The sequence below is a fragment of the Mobula hypostoma genome, chromosome 8 (genome assembly GCF_963921235.1).
Source record: "Mobula hypostoma chromosome 8, sMobHyp1.1, whole genome shotgun sequence".
Classification (NCBI taxonomy): Eukaryota; Metazoa; Chordata; class Chondrichthyes; order Myliobatiformes; family Myliobatidae; genus Mobula; species Mobula hypostoma.
This window is the reverse complement of record NC_086104.1, coordinates 107,931,322-107,947,815: the sequence shown is the minus strand read 5'-3', so window position 1 is coordinate 107,947,815 and position 16,494 is coordinate 107,931,322.

The following is a 16,494-nucleotide window of genomic DNA, read 5'->3' as shown; positions in this document are numbered from 1 at the left end:
ATGACCTGGTGTGGGGCCTGATGGTTGAGGGGTACTGACCTGCTGGTGTGGGTCCTGATGGTTGAGGGGTAATAACCTGGTGTGGGTCCTGATGGGTGAGGGGTAATGACCTTCTGGTGTCAGTCCTGATGGTTGAGGGGTAATAACCTGCTGGTGTGGGTCCTGATGGTTGAGGGGTAATGACATGGTGTGGTTCCTGATGGTTGAGGGTTAATGACCTGGTGTGGGACCTGATGGTTGAGGGGTAATGACCTGCTAGTGACGCTACTGATGGTTGAGGGGTAACAAACTGGTGTGTGTCCTGATGGTTGAGGGGTAATAACCTGCTGGTGTCAGTCCTGATGGTTGAGGGGTAATGACCTGCTGGTGTGGATCCTGATGGTTGAGAGGTAATAACCTGGTGTAGGTCCTGATGGTTGAGGGGTAATAACCTGGTGTGGGTCCTGATGGTTGAGGGGTAATGACCTGGTGTGGGTCCTGATGTTTGAGGGGCAATGACCTGCTGGTGTGGGTCCTGATGGTTGAGGGGTAATGACCTGGTGTGGATCCTGATGGTTGAGGGGTAATGACCTGGTGTGGGTCCTGATGGGTGAGCGGTAATGACCTTCTGGTGTCAGTCCTGATGGTTGAGGGGTAATAACCTGCTGGTGTGGGTCCTGATGGTTGAGGGTTAATGACCTGGTGTGGGGCCTGATGGTTGAGGGGTAATGACCTGCTGTGGGACCTGATGTTTGAGGGGTAATAACCTGCTGGTGTCAGTTCTGATGGTTGAGGTGTAATGACCTGGTGTGTGACCTGATGGTTGAGGGGTACTGACCTGCTGGAGTCAGTCCTGATGGTTGAGGGGTAATGACCTGCTGGTGTGGATCCTGATGGTTGAGAGGTAATAACCTGGTGTAGGTCCTGATGGTTGAGGGGTAATAACCTGGTGTGGGTCCTGATGGTTGAGGGGTAATGACCTGGTGTGGATCCTGATGGTTGAGGGGTAATGACCTGGTGTGGATCCTGATGGTTCAGGGGTAAAAACCTGGTGTGGGACCTGATGGTTGAGGGGTAATGACCTGCTGGTGAGGCTCCTGATTGTTGACGGGTAATAACCTGGTGTAGGTCCTCATGGTTGAGGGGTAATGACCTACTGGTGTGGGTCCTGATGATTGAGGGGTAATGACCTGTTGGAGTCAGTCCTAACGGTTGAGGGGTAGTAACCTGCTGGTGTCAGTCCTGATGGTTGAGGGGTAATGACCTGCTGGTGTGGCTCCTGATGGTTGAGGGGTAATGACCTGCTGGTGTCAGTCCTGATGGTTGAGTGGTAATGACCTGCTGGTGTCAGTCCTGATGGTTGAGGGGTAATAACTGGCTGGTGTCAGTCCTGATGGTTGAGGGGTCATGACCTGCTGGTGTCAGTCCTGATGGTTGAGGGGTAATAATCTGCTGGTGTGGGTCCTGATGGTTGAGGGGTAATAACCTGCTGGTGTGGGTCCTGATGGTTGAGGGGTAATGACCTGGTGTGGGACCCGATGGTTGAAGGGTAATAACTTGCTAGTGTCAGTCCTGATGGTTGAGGGGTAATGACCCAGTGTGGGTCCTGATGGTTGAGGGGTAATGACCTGCTGGTGTGGGTCCTGATGGTTGAGGGGTAATAAACTGCTGGTGTGGGTCCTGATGGTTGAGGGGTAATGACCTGGTGTGGGACCTGATGGTTGAGGGGTAATGACCTGCTGGCGTGGCTCCTGATGGTTGAGGGTTATTAACCTGCCGGAGTCAGTCCTGATGGTTGAAGGTAATGTCCTGCTGGTGTGGGTCCTGATGGTTGAGGGGTAATGACCCGGTGGTGTGGGTTCTGATGGTTGAGGGGTAAATACCGTCTGGTGTGGGTCCTGATGGTTTAAGGGTAATAACCTGGTGAGGGTCCTGATGGTTGAGGGGTAATGACCTGCTGGTGTCAGTCCTGATGGTTGAGGGGTAATAACCTGCTGGTGTCAGTCCTGATGGTTGAGGGGTAATGACCTGCAGGTGTCAGTCCTGATGGTTGAGGGGTAATGATCTGCCAGCTTGGCTCCTGATGGTTGAGGGGTAATAACATGGTGTGGGTTCTGATGGTTGAGAGGTAATGACCTGGAGTGGGTCCTGATGGTTGAGGGGTAATAACCTGGTATGGACCTGATGGTTGAGGGGTAATGACCTGCTGCTGTGGCTCCTGATGGTTGACGGTTAATAACCTGGTGTGGTTCCTGATGGTTGAGGGGTAATGACCTGCAGGTGTCAGTCCTGATGGTTGAGGGGTAATGATCTGCTAGCTTGGCTCCTGATGGTTTGGGGGCAATGACCTGCTGGTGTCAGTCCTGATGGTTGAGGGGTAATGACCTGCTGGTGTCAGTCCTGATGGTTGAGGGGTAATAACCTGCTGGTGTCAGTCCTGATTGTTGAGGGGTAATGACCTGCTGGTGTCAGTACTGATGGTTGAGGGGTAATAACCTGCTGGTGTCAGTCCTGATTGTTGAGGGGTAATGACCTGCTGGTTTCAGTCCTGATGGTTGAGGGGTAATGACCTGCTGGTGTCAGTCCTGATGGTTGAGGGGTAATAACCTGTTGGTGTCAGTCCTGATTGTTGGGGGATAATGACCTGTGGTATCAGTCCTTATGGTTGACGGGTAATTACCTGCTGGTGTGGGTCCTAATGGTTGAGGGGTAATGACCTGGTGTGGGACCTGATGGTTGAGAAGTAATGACCTGGTGTGGGATCTGATGGTTGAGGGGTAATAACCTACTGGTGTGTGTCCTGATGGTTTGGGGGAAATGACCTGCTGGTGTCAGTCCTGATGGTTGAGGAGTAATGACGTGCTGGTGTCAGTCCTGATGGTTGAAGGGTAATGACCTGCTGGTGTCAGTCCTGATTGTTGAGGGGTAATGACCTGCTCGTGTGAGTCCTGATGGCTGAGGGGTAATAACCTGGTGTGGGATCTGATGGTTGAGGGGTAATAACCTACTGGTGTGTGTCCTGATGGTTTGGGGGAAATGACCTGCTGGTGTCAGTCCTGATGGTTGAGGAGTAATGACCTGCTGGTGTCAGTCCTGATGGTTGAACGGTAATAACCTGCTGGTGTTAGTCCTGATGGTTGAGGGGTAATAACCTGGTGTGGGTCCTGATGGTTGAGGGGTAATAACCTGCTAGTGTGAGTCCTGATGGTTGAGGGGTAATAACATGGTGTGGGTCCTGATGGTTGAGGGGTAATAACCTGCTGGTGTCAGTCCTGATGGTTGAGGGGTAATGACCTGCTAGTGTGAGTCCTGATGGTTGAGGGGTAATGACCTGGTGTGGGACCTGATAGTTGAGGGGTTATGACCTGCTGGTGTGGTTTCTGATGGTTCAGGGGTAACAACGTGGTATGGGTTCTGATCGTTGAGGGGTAATGACCTGCTGGTGTGGGTCCTGATGGTTGAGGGGTAATAACCTGGTGTGGGTCCTGATGGTTGAGGGGTAATGACCTGCTGGTGTGGGTCCTGATGGTTTGGGGGCAATGACCTGCTGGTGTCAGTCCCGATGGTTGAGGGGTAATAACTTGCTGGTGTCAGTCCTGATGGTTGAAGGGTAATGACCTGCTGGTGTCAGTCCTGATCGTTGAGGGGAAATGACCTGCTGGTGTGGGCCCTGATTGTTGAGGGGTAATAACCTGCTGGTGTCAGTCCTGATGGTTGAGGGGTAATGACCTGCTGGTGTCAGTCCTGATGGTTGAGGGGTAATGACCTGCTGGTGTGTGTCCTGATGGTTGAAGGGTAATGACCTGCTGGTGTCAGTCCTGATCGTTGAGGGGAAATGACCTGCTGGTGTGGGCCCTGATTGTTGAGGGGTAATAACCTGCTGGTGTCAGTCCTGATGGTTGAGGGGTAATAACCTACTGGTGTCAGTCCTGATGGTTGAGGGGTAATAACCTGCTGGTGTCAGTCCTGATGGTTGAGGGGTAATAACCTGCTGGTGTGGGTCCTGATGGTTGAGGCGTAATAACCTGGTGTGGGGCCTGATGGTTGAGGGGTAATGACCTGCTGGTGTCAGTTCTGATGGTTGAGGTGTAATGACCTGGTGTGTGACCTGATGGTTGAGGGGTAATAACCTGCTGGTGTCAGTCCTGATGGTTGAGGGGTAATAACCTACTGGTTCAGTCCTGATGGTTGAGGGGTAATAACCTACTGGTGTCAGTCCTGATGGTTGAGGGGTAATAACCTGCTGGTGTGGGTCCTGATGGTTGAGGGGTAATGACCTGGTGTGGGTCCTGATGGTTGAGGGGTAATGACCTGGTGTGGGACCTGATGGTTGAGGGGTAATGTCCTGCTGGTGTGGGTCCTGATGGTTGAGGGGTAATGACCTGGTGTGGGTCCTGATGGTTGAGGGGTAATGACCTGGTGTGGGTCCTGATGGTTGAGGGGTAATGACCTGCTGTGGGACCTGATGTTTGAGGCGTAATAACCTGGTGTGTGTCCTGATGGTTGAGGGGTAATAACCTGCTGGTGTCAGTTCTGATGGTTGAGGGGTAATGACCTGGTGTGGGTCCTGATGGTTGAGGCGTAATAACCTGGTGTGGGGCCTGATGGTTGAGGGGTAATGACCTGCTGTGGGACCTGATGTTTGAGGCGTAATAACCTGGTGTGTGTCCTGATGGTTGAGGGGTAATAACCTGCTGGTGTCAGTTCTGATGGTTGAGGTGTAATGACCTGGTGTGTGTCCTGATGGTTGAGGGGTACTGACCTGCTGGTGTGGGTCCTGATGGTTGAGGGGTAATAACCTGCTGGTGTGGGTCCTGATGGTTGAGGGGTAATGACCTGCTGGTGTCAGTCCTGGTGGTTGAGGGGTAATAACCTGCTGGTGTGGGTCCTGATGGTTGAGGGGTAATGACCTGGTGTGGGACCTGATGGTTGAGGGGTAATAACCTGGTGTGGGTGTTGATGGTTGAGGGGTAATAACCTTCTGGTTTCAGTCCTGATGGCTGAGGGTAATGTCCTGCTGGTGTGGGTCCTGATGGTTGAGGGGTAATAACTTGGTATAGATCCTGATGGTTGAGGGGTAATAACCTGGTGTGGGTCCTGATGGTTGAGGGGTAATAACCTTGTAAGGGACCTGATGTTTGAGGGGTAATGACCAGGTGTGGTTCATGATGGTTGAGGGGTAATGACCTGCCGGTGTGTGTCCTGATGGCTTGGGGGCAATGACCTGCTGGTGTCAGTCCTGATGGTTGAGGGGTAATGACCTGCTGGTGTCAGTCCTGATGGTTGAGGGGTAATGACCCGCTGATATGGGTCCTGATGGTTGAGAGGTTATAAACTGGTGTAAGTCCTGATGGTTGACGGGTAATAACCTGGTGTGGGTCCTGATTGTTGAGGGGTAATACCCTGGTGTGAGTCCTGATGTTTGAGGGGTAATAACCTGGTGTGGGTCCTGATGGTTGAGGGGTAAACACCTGCTGGTGTCAGTCCTGATGGTTGACGGGTAATGACATGGTATGGGACCTGATGGTTGAGAGGTAATGACCTACTTGTGTGTCTCCTGATGGTTGAGGGGTAATGACCTGGTGTTGGTCCTGATGGTTGAGGGGTAATGACCTGCTGTTGTCAGTCCTGTTGGTTGAGGGGTAATAACCTGCTGGTGTCAGTCCTGATGGATGAGGGGTTATGACCTACTGGTTTCAGTCCTGATCGTTGAGGGGAAATGACCTGCTGGTGTGGGCCCTGATGGTTGAGGAGTAATGACCTACTGGTGTCACTTCTGATGGTTGAGGGGTAATAACCTGGTGTGGGTCCTGATGGTTGAGGAGTAATGACCTGCTGGTGTCAGCTCTGATGGTTGAAGAGTAATAACCTCGGGTGTGGGTCCTAATGATTCAGGGATAATGACCTGGTGTGGGACCTGATGGTTGAGGGGTAATGACCTGCTGGTGTCAGTCCTGATGGTTGTGGGTAATGTCCTGCTGGTGTGGGTCCTCCTGGTTGAGGGGTATTGACCTGGTGGTGTGGGTCCTGATGGTTGAGGGCTAATGACCTGCTGGTTTGGATCCTGATGGTTGAGTGGTAATGACCTGGTGTGGGTCCTGATGGTTCAGGGGTAAAACCTGGTGTGGGACCTGGTGGTTGAGGGGTAATGACCTGCTGGTGTGGGTTCTGATGGTTGAGGGGTAATGACATGCCGGTGTGGCTCCTGATGGTTGAGGGGTAATACCCTGGTGTGGGGCCTGATGGTTGAGGGGTAATGACCTGCTGGTGTCAGTCCTGATGGTTGAGGGGTAATGACCTGCTGGTGTGGTTCCTGATGGTTGAGGGGTAACAACTTGGTGTGGGTCCTGATGGTTGACGGGTAATGACCTGCTGGTGTGGGTCCTGATGGTTTGGGGGCAATGAACTTCTGGTGTCAGTCCTAATGGTTGAGGGGTAATGACCTGCTGTTGTCAGTCCTGTTGGTTGAGGGGTAATAACCTGCTGGTGTCAGTCCTGATGGATGAGGGGTTATGACCTACTGGTGTCAGTACTGATCGTTGAGGGGAAATGACCTGCTGGTGTGGGCCCTGATGGTTGAGGAGTAATGACCTACTGGTGACACTTCTGATGGTTGAGGGGTAATAACCTGGTGTGGGTCCTGATGGTTGAGGAGTAATGACCTGCTGGTGTCAGTTCTGATGGTTGAAGGGTAATAACCTCGGGTGTGGGTCCTAATGGTTCAGGGATAATGACCTGGTGTGGGACCTGATGGTTGAGGGGTAATGACCTGCTGGTGTCAGTCCTGATGGTTGTGGGTAATGTCCTGCTGGTGTGGGTCCTCCTGGTTGAGGGGTATTGACCTGGTGGTGTGGGTCCTGATGGTTGAGGGCTAATGACCTGCTGGTTTGGATCCTGATGGTTGAGTGGTAATGACCTGGTGTGGGTCCTGATGGTTCAGGGGTAAAACCTGGTGTGGGACCTGGTGGTTGAGGGGTAATGACCTGCTGGTGTGGGTACTGATGGTTGAGGGGTAATGACCTGGTGTGGGACGTGATGGTTGAGGGGTAATGACCTGGTGTGTGACCTGATGGTTGATGGGTAATTACCTGCTGGTGTCAGTCCTGATGGTTGAGGGGTAATGACCTGGTGTGGGACCTGATGGTTGAGGGGTAATGACCTGGTGTGGGACCTGATGGTTGAGGGGTAATGACCTGCTGGTGTGGTTCCTGATGGTTGAGGGTTAATGACCTGGTGTGGGACCTGATGGTTGAGGGGTAATGACCTGGTGTGGGACCTGATGGTTGAGGGGTAATGACCTGCTGGTGTCAGTCCTGATAGTTGAGAGGTAATAACCTTGTGTAGGTCCTGATGGTTGAGGGGTAATAACCTGGTGTGGGTTTGATGGTTGAGGGGTAATAACCTGCTGGTGTGGCTCCTGATGGCTGAGGGGTAATAACCTGGTGTGGACCTGATGGTTGAGGGGTAATGACCTGCTGGTGTGGGTCCTAATGGTTGAGGGGTAACAACCTGGTGTGGGTCCTGATGGTTGAGGGGTAATGACCTTCTGGTGTGGCTCCTGATGGTTGAGGGGTAATGACCTGCTGGTGTCAGTCCTGATGGTTGAGGTGTAATGACCTGCTGGTGTCAGTCCTGATGGTTGAGAGGTAATAACCTTGTGTAGGTCCTGATGGTTGAAGGGTAATAACCTGGTGTGGGTCCTGATGGTTGAGGGGTAATAACCTGCTGGTGTGGCTCCTGATGGCTGAGGGGTAATAACCTGGTGTGGACCTGATGGTTGAGGGGTAATGACCTGCTGGTGTGGGTCCTGATGGTTGAGGGGTAATGACCTGCTGGTGTGGCTCCTGATGGTTGAGGGGTAATGACCTGCTGGTGTCAGTCCTGATGGTTGAGGTGTAATGACCTGCTGGTGTCAGTCCTGATGGTTGAGGGGTAATAACCTGCTGGTGTCAGTCCTGATGGTTGAGGGGTAATTACCTGCTGGTGTCAGTCCTGATGGTTGAGGGGTAATAACCTGGTGTAGGTCCTGATGGTTGAGGGGTAATAACCTGGTGTGGGTCCTGATGGTTGAGGGGTAATAACCTGGTGTGGGTCCTGATGGTTGAGGGGTAATAACCTGCTGTGGATCCTGATGTTGAGGGGTAATAACCTACTGGTCTCAGTCCGGATGGTCAAGGGGTAATGACCTGGTGGTGTGGGTCCTGATGGTTGAGGGGTAATGACCTGTTGGTGTGGGTCCTGATGATTGAGGGGTAATGACCTGGTGTGGATCCTGATGTTTGAGGAGTAATGACCTGGTGTGGGTCTTAATGGTTGAGGGGTAATAACCTGGTGTGGGTCCTGATGGTTGAGGAGTAATGACCTGCTGGTGTCACTTCTGATGGTTGAAGGGTAATAACCTCTGGTGTGGGTCCTAATGGTTCAGGGATAATGACCTGGTGTGGGACCTGATGGTTGAGGGGTAATGACCTGGTGTGGGACCTGATGGTTGAGGGGTAATGACTTGCTGGTGTAGCTCCTGATGGGTGAGGGGTAATAACCTGGTGTAGGTCCTGATGGTTGAGGGGTAATAACCTGGTGTAGGTCCTGATGGTTGAGGGGTAATAACCTGGTGTGGGTCCTGATGGTTGAGGGGTAATGACCTGGTGTGGGTCTTGATGGTTGAGGTGTAATGACCTGGTGTGGGTCCTGATGGTTGAGGGGTAATAACCTGGTGTAGGTCCTGATGGTTGAGGGGTAATAACCTGGTGTGGGTCCTGATGGTTGACGGGTAATAACCTGGTGTAGGTCCTGATAGTTGAGGGGTAATGACCTGGTGTGGGTCCTGATGGTTGAGGGGTAATATCCTGGTGTGGGTCCTGATGGTTGAGGGTTAATAAACTGGTGTGGCTCCTGATGGTTGAGGGGTAATGACCTGGTGTGGGTCCTGATGGTTGAGGGTTAATAACCTGGTGTGGCTCCTGATGGTGCTGTCTCTTCTTCTCGATGGCAGTATTGTGATGAAAGCATAACCTGGATGGTGGGGGTCTTTGATGATGGGTGTTGCTTTCCTGTGGCAGTGCTATGTGTAGAGTGCTCAGTGTTGGGGAGGGCTTCACCCATAGTGAACTGAGCCGTATCCATGACTTTTGCAGGGTTGTCCGTTCAAGATTATTGGTGTTTCCATACCAGACTGTGATGCAACCAATAAATATACTCTCCACCATACATCTATAAAAGTTTGTCAAAGTTTTAGATGACACGCTGATCTTTGCAAACCTCTAAGAAAGTAGAGATGATGCCATGCGCCTTTTGTAATGCCCCCAATGTAGATCTTCTGAAATTATAACACCGATCCACCCCTGATCCCCAAATGAGAACAGCTTCATGGACCTCCGGTTTTCGTCTCCTGAAGTCCCATAGTTTCCTCCCATGGTGGTTTTATCAGTCCGCTGGATTTGGGTCTCTGCAAAACCAGGAAGGACTGCATACTGACAAACCCCAGTACAACAATAGTGTTCAAGAATTAACAAAGAACTGAAATACTCAATTGTAACTTTCTGCTTCAAACATCACTGACAGAGCGGTAACTAACTGCTGGTCATTGACACACAGCACAGAAACAGGCTCTGGGATGAAACCAGAGTAAACATGGAAAACCCACACAATCACAGGGAGAACAAGAAAACTCTACACAAACAGCATCACAGTGAGAACAGGCAAACCTTACACAGGGACCATCACAGGGAGAACAGGCAAACTCTACACAGGGACCATCACAGAGAGAACAGGCAAACCTTACACAGGGACCATCACAGGGAGAACAGGCAAACCTTACACAGGGACCATCACAGGGAGAACAGTCAAACTCTACACAGGGACCATCACAGGGAGAATAGGCAAACCTTACACAGGGACCATCACAGGGAGAACAGGCAAACCTTACACAGGGACCATCACAGGGAGAACAGGCAAACTCTACACAGAATCACAGGGAGAACAGGCACACTCTACACAGACAGCATCACAGGGAGAACAGGCAAACTCTACACAGAATCACAGGGAGAACAGGCACACTCTACACAGACAGCATCACAGGGAGAACAGGCAAACTCTACACAGAATCACAGGGAGAACAGGCACACTCTACACAGACAGCATCACAGGGAGAACAGGCAAACTCTACACAAACAGCAACATGGGGAGAACAGGCAAACTCTACACAGACAGCATCACAGTGAGAACAGGCAAACCTTACACAGGGACCATCACAGGGAGAACAGGCACACTCTACACAGGGATCATCACACAGAGAACAGGCAAACTCTACACAGGGACCATCACAGGGAGAACAGGCACACTCTACACAGACAGCATCACAGTGAGAACAGGCAAACCTTACACAGGGACCATCACAGGGAGAACAGGCAAACTCTACACAGGGACCATCACAGGGAGAACAGGCAAACTCTACACAGGGACCATCACAGGGAGAACAGGCAAACCTTACACAGGGACCATCACAGGGAGAACAGGAAAACTCTACACAGGGACCATCACAGGGAGAATAGGCAAACCTTACACAGGGACCATCACAGGGAGAACAGGCAAACTCTACACAGAATCACAGGGAGAACAGGCACACTCTACACAGACAGCATCACAGGGAGAACAGGCAAACTCTACACAGACAGCATCACAGTGAGAACAGGCAAACTCTACACAAACAGCAACACAGGGAGAACAGGCAAACTCTACACAGACAGCATCACAGTGAGAACAGGCAAACCTTACACAGGGACCATCACAGGGAGAACAGGCACACTCTACACAGGGACCATCACAGGGAGAACAGGCAAACCTTACACAGGGACCATCACAGGGAGAACAGGCAAACTCTACACAGGGACCATCACAGGGAGAATAGGCAAACCTTACACAGGGACCATCACAGGGAGAACAGGCAAACCTTACACAGGGACCATCACAGGGAGAACAGGCACACTCTACACAGACAGCATAACAGGGAGAACAGGCAAACTCTACACAGACAGCATAACAGGGAGAACAGGCAAACTCTACACAGAATCACAGGGAGAACAGGCACACTCTACACAGACAGCATCACAGGGAGAACAGGCAAACTCTACACAGAATCACAGGGAGAACAGGCACACTCTACACAGACAGCATCACAGGGAGAACAGGCAAACTCTACACAAACAGCAACACAGGGAGAACAGGCACACTCTACACAGACAGCATCACAGGGAGAACAGGCAAACTCTACACAAACAGCAACACAGGGAGAACAGGCACACTCTACACAGACAGCATCACAGTGAGAACAGGCAAACCTTACACAGGGACCATCACAGGGAGAACAGGCAAACTCTGCACAGGGACCATCACAGGGAGAACAGGCAAACTCTACACAGGGACCATCACAGGGAGAACAGGCAAACCTTACACAGGGACCATCACAGGGAGAACAGGCAAACTCTACACAGGGACCATCACAGGGAGAATAGGCAAACCTTACACAGGGACCATCACAGGGAGAACAGGCAAACTCTACACAGAATCACAGGGAGAACAGGCACACTCTACACAGACAGCATCACAGGGAGAACAGGCAAACTCTACACAAACAGCAACACAGGGAGAACAGGCAAACTCTACACAGACAGCATCACAGTGAAAACAGGCAAACCTTACACAGGGACCATCACAGGGAGAACAGGCACACTCTACACAGGGATCATCACACAGAGAACAGGCAAACTCTACACAGGGACCATCACAGGGAGAACAGGCACACTCTACACAGACAGCATCACAGTGAGAACAGGCAAACCTTACACAGGGACCATCACAGGGAGAACAGGCAAACTCTACACAGGGACCATCACACAGAGAACAGGCAAACTCTACACAGGGACCATCACAGGGAGAACAGGCACACTCTACACAAACAGCATCACAGGGAGAACAGGCAAACTCTACACAGACAGCAACACAGGGAGAACAGGCAAACTCTACACAGACAGCAACACAGGGAGAACAAGCAAACTCTACATGGGGCCATCCTGGGGAGAACAGGCAAACCCTACGCAGAGAGCATCCCAGGGAGAACAGGCAAGCTGTACACAGACAGCATCATAGGTCATGAGACGGCCTGCCCATTCCAGAAGTCTACAATAACTTATGGAATGTCAGTTTTCAATTGTCTGAGATGCAGTTCAAGGTCTTTTGCTTACTAACAAGGACATGTGGTGATGCTGTTTGATACAGTTTATGGTATTTACACTCTTTCCACGCCCTTGCCTGCAGTGGATGATGTCATTTGCCAGAAGTTCAGATAGGCGGAAGGAGTTAAATCTAATCACCAAGCACTGATTCAGCAGGGTTTCACCTTGCAGTTGCCACCCAGAATGTAAAACAGGAGCTGTGTGCAGCAATTTGAGGGAATATTTTTAATAAGTCAGCAGTACATAGTCACATAGTAAGAAAGGTTTTCATGAACTTAAAATAGCAATTCCAGTTGAAGTTTATTTCCAGTTTGTTAATCGTGGAAAATAGAATTTGATCTACTGCAGTGGATAAGGTCACTTTTGGCAAACTTACCTGCAAGCAGGTGAAATATGAGAGGTAACCAAAGGAATTGCTCCGTTTGGCTGCTGTGTCTGGAAAACCCCACCACAAAGTAACTGTGTAAAAGTATTTTACTTGCACCTTGCACTGAGCTCCTTACCAAACAGTGGGAGACAAAATTTGCTTCCTCTCCTTTTCCCTGTAGTTGAAAAGGTATTTTAATCTCTTGGTTTTCAATCAATGGAGATCAGTGGCCAATTCATCTGCAAAGCAGGTATGTGAGCACACAGACCTGGCCTGTGATACTGCTTTGAAGATCTTTCTCAGAGAGGGGCTTGTGGTAGCTCACACAATATGGGGATCCATTTTCTTTCAGTCCAATCTAAGAAAAGTGTGTGCTCTGGGTGCAGCAGTGATCTATGATCAAATTCAGCCCTGTAGGAGACATTTTTTCTTGCCAGGTTTCTGTAGGTATCTAGCTGTGTCAATTAACTTTACTTGGGTTCAGCCTAAGCAATTTAGATCATACAAGCTGAAAATGAATTAATAACGATGAAAATATTTTTAATGCTCTTCTGCTGAGTAACCTCACTAAATGATTAACACTATCAAAAATACATAACCATCTGTTTACTGGTGTTGTTGAAATGGAAACAGAAACTACAATAGTGCATTCAGAACAACAGGCAATATATGGCAGGAGAAACAGAGTTAACCATTCGTCAAAGTCAGGTAAAAAGAGAGAACAAGTTAGTTTTCAGTTTCAGTGAGGGTGGGGAGGGCCAGATGAGGGAATGACAATGATGCAGCCAAACTTGAGTTGCTGTATTGAAGCTGTCTGTGGAGCCGTAGATCGCAGCGAGAGTTGGAGACTGTTCCTTGTGGACTATACGCATCAGTTTTAAAAAGCCAGTGGGGCCTGTCAGGACTTTCTAGGGAGTGGGGGATTGCTTGGATTATTAGTAACGTAGCAAGGGTTAATAAAAACCCTTTAAGCAGAGTGGCCATTGTTAGAGTGAGAACAGGCAAAGGCTCAGGGTTCTGAGTCATTTGGAATCATTTTTTGATGGTAAAACTTAAGCTTGAGAAGTTAAAGCTGAAGATATAACAAGCTCAGTGAGAAGAGGCTGAATGCGTGATCTAGGTGAGTGCAAAACTCAAAGGATTCACAGAGAAGGTAGAGGTAAGAACAGGTAAGCTTTTACAGTTGTCTGTAAACCCATAGTCCTTAATTCAGTGTAGTCAGGATGGTGGTTAAGGTGGGTAGAATGCTCCTCCTGTGAGATGCGGGATTTCAGAGTATCTCACGGTCTCCCTGACTACATCTGCAAGAAGTGCACCCAGCTTCAGCTCCCGACTAACCACATCAAGGAACTGGAACTGGAGGTTAATGCACACAGCACCATCCAGGAGGATTAAAACCTCGTAGATGGAACTTTTACTGAGTGTAGGCTTCAGATAGTACATGGGTCCCCAACCTTTGTCGCACTGCGGACCGGTTTCGTATTGACAATATTCTTGTGGACTGGCCGACCGGGGGGGTGGGGGGGTGAGGGTGGTAGGGTTGCCAACGAACAAGAGTAGCAGTCAAATACGTTGGGTTTACCTCGAGAAAGACTACAATGACCATGAAGCCTTGCGCAGGCACCAGTGCACATGCGTGATTTGCGTATGCGTGTACGCGCCAATTTTTTTCCTCAAATCGTTTTTGGCGATTCTGTTCGGGGGGTGGGGGAGGATGTTAATCACAAACGCAATACTGCGCAATACTGTATAGGTGATAAGTGGCTAATACACTCAATTTTGTTTCTAAAAGGGTTTATCTAACAAATTTAATATTAAACACACAGTGCATATTTTCTTCGCATGAATATAGCGATAAGACAATTATCAGGGGAGCTTGAAGTAAGTGTTGAACGAACTTCCAGTAGAAGTGGTAGAGGCAGGTTCGATATTATCATTTAAAGAAAAATTGGATAGGTATATGGACAGGAAAGGAATGGAGGGTTATGGGCTGAGTGCAGGTCGATGGGACTAGGTGAGAGTAGCGTTCAGCATGGACTAGAGGGGCAGAGCTGGCCTGTTTCTGTGCTGTAATTGTTATATGGTTATATAAGTCACTTATAAGTCTATAGCATCATAAAATTTTAAGTAACATTTGGATATTAAACACACAGCACATATTTTCCCCGTATGAACGTATAAAATCATTGCAACACACCAATATCGCTGAATCAGTGGGAGCCCTGGGCTTATTTTCCTGCAACGAGATGGTCCTATTGAGGGGTGATGGGAGACAGCGATACTTGAAGGGGGTTCCTTATGTCCTGTCTATTCTGCAATTTAGTTTTCGTTGCATTCATCGCAGAGATATGTTGGAAATGGAAGCAACGTTTTCAGTGCTTTTGTGACTATCTCAGGATATTTAGCCTTGACTTTGATCCAGAATGCCGGCAGAGATGTTATGTCAAATATGCTTTTCAGCCCGCTGTCATTTGCAAGCTCGAGGAGTTGATCTCCTTCCCGCGCTGACATGGATGACGCACCCGTAATGACCTCACGTGTGTTCAAGCTCAACAATGGGCGTGACAGGGAATGAGGAAAGGTGCAGCTGACTCCTATCGTTTCCTCGCGGCCCGGTAGCACATGCTTTGCAGCCCAGCAGTTGGGGACCGCTGAGATAGTAGATTGGTGACCACCAGGAGGAGTAGGGAGGCCCATGTGACCATCCCCTCAGCAGCAAGTACACCCCTTTTGATACTGCACAGCAGCCACAGCCAGGCCGGTGAGACTGTGGCCGGCTCTGGGCCTCAGCAGAGAAGGCTAAATCAGGCAGAGTGACAGTGATAGGAGACTCGACAGTTCAGCGGACAGGCAGGAGATTCTGTGGCTGCGAAAGAGAAGCCAGGTAGGAAGGGGAAGAGTACCTTCACGCTGAGTATAGGGAGTAAGAAAACAGGTTGAAGAGCAGGACCTCGAAGGTAGTAATCTCTGGATTACTTCCAGTGCCACGTGCTGGACAGGGCGGGAGTAGGATGATCGTACCAATGACCGTGAGGCTGAGGAACTGGCACAGGGGGCAAGGTTACAGGTTCTTGGATCATTGGATCCTCTTCTGGGGCAACAGTGACCTGTACAAGACCGACAGGTCGCACAGCAGCTGGAGGGGAACCAATATTCCGGCCAGACGGTTAGCCAGCGCTGCTCAGATAGTTGGCAGGGGGTTTGGAACCAGATCACCAGGTCAGAAAGTGGAGGATGGAGAGGAAAGTAGATCTCAGGGCCAGTAAAAGCAAGCAGGAGCAAGGTGATGGACATGATGGCATGGATAATTTGAACAGGAGCTGTGTTCAACAATTTGAGGGAATATTTTTAATAAATGAGCAGTACATAATCACATATTAAGAAGGCTTTTCATGAACTTAAAATAGCAATTCCATTTGAAGTTTATTACCTGCTTGTTAATCGTGGAAAGTAGAATTTGACCCTAAGGCATTTTTAGCAAATATTCTGCCAAGCAGGTGAAATATGAGAGGTAACCAAAGGAATTGTTCCATTTGGCTGCTGTGTCTGGAAAACCCCACCACAAAGTAATCGTATTTAAAACACTTTACTTATGCCTTGCACTGAGCTCCTGGCCTCAACAGCAGGAGACAAACCTTGCTCTCCTCTCCTTTTCTCTCTAGTTGAAAAGGTATTTTAATCGATGTTCAATCAGTGGAGATTCATCTACAAAGCAGGGATGTGAACACACAGACCAGGCTGTTATACTGCTTGAAGATCTTACTTAGAGAGGGGCTTGTGATAGCTCACACAATGTAAGGATTAGTGTCTAAGGATTTATTGCTAGGAGTATTATAGGTAACAAAAGAACATAAGAAACAGGAGCAGGAGTAAACCATCCGGCCCATCGAGCCTGCCCCACCATTCAATAAGATCATG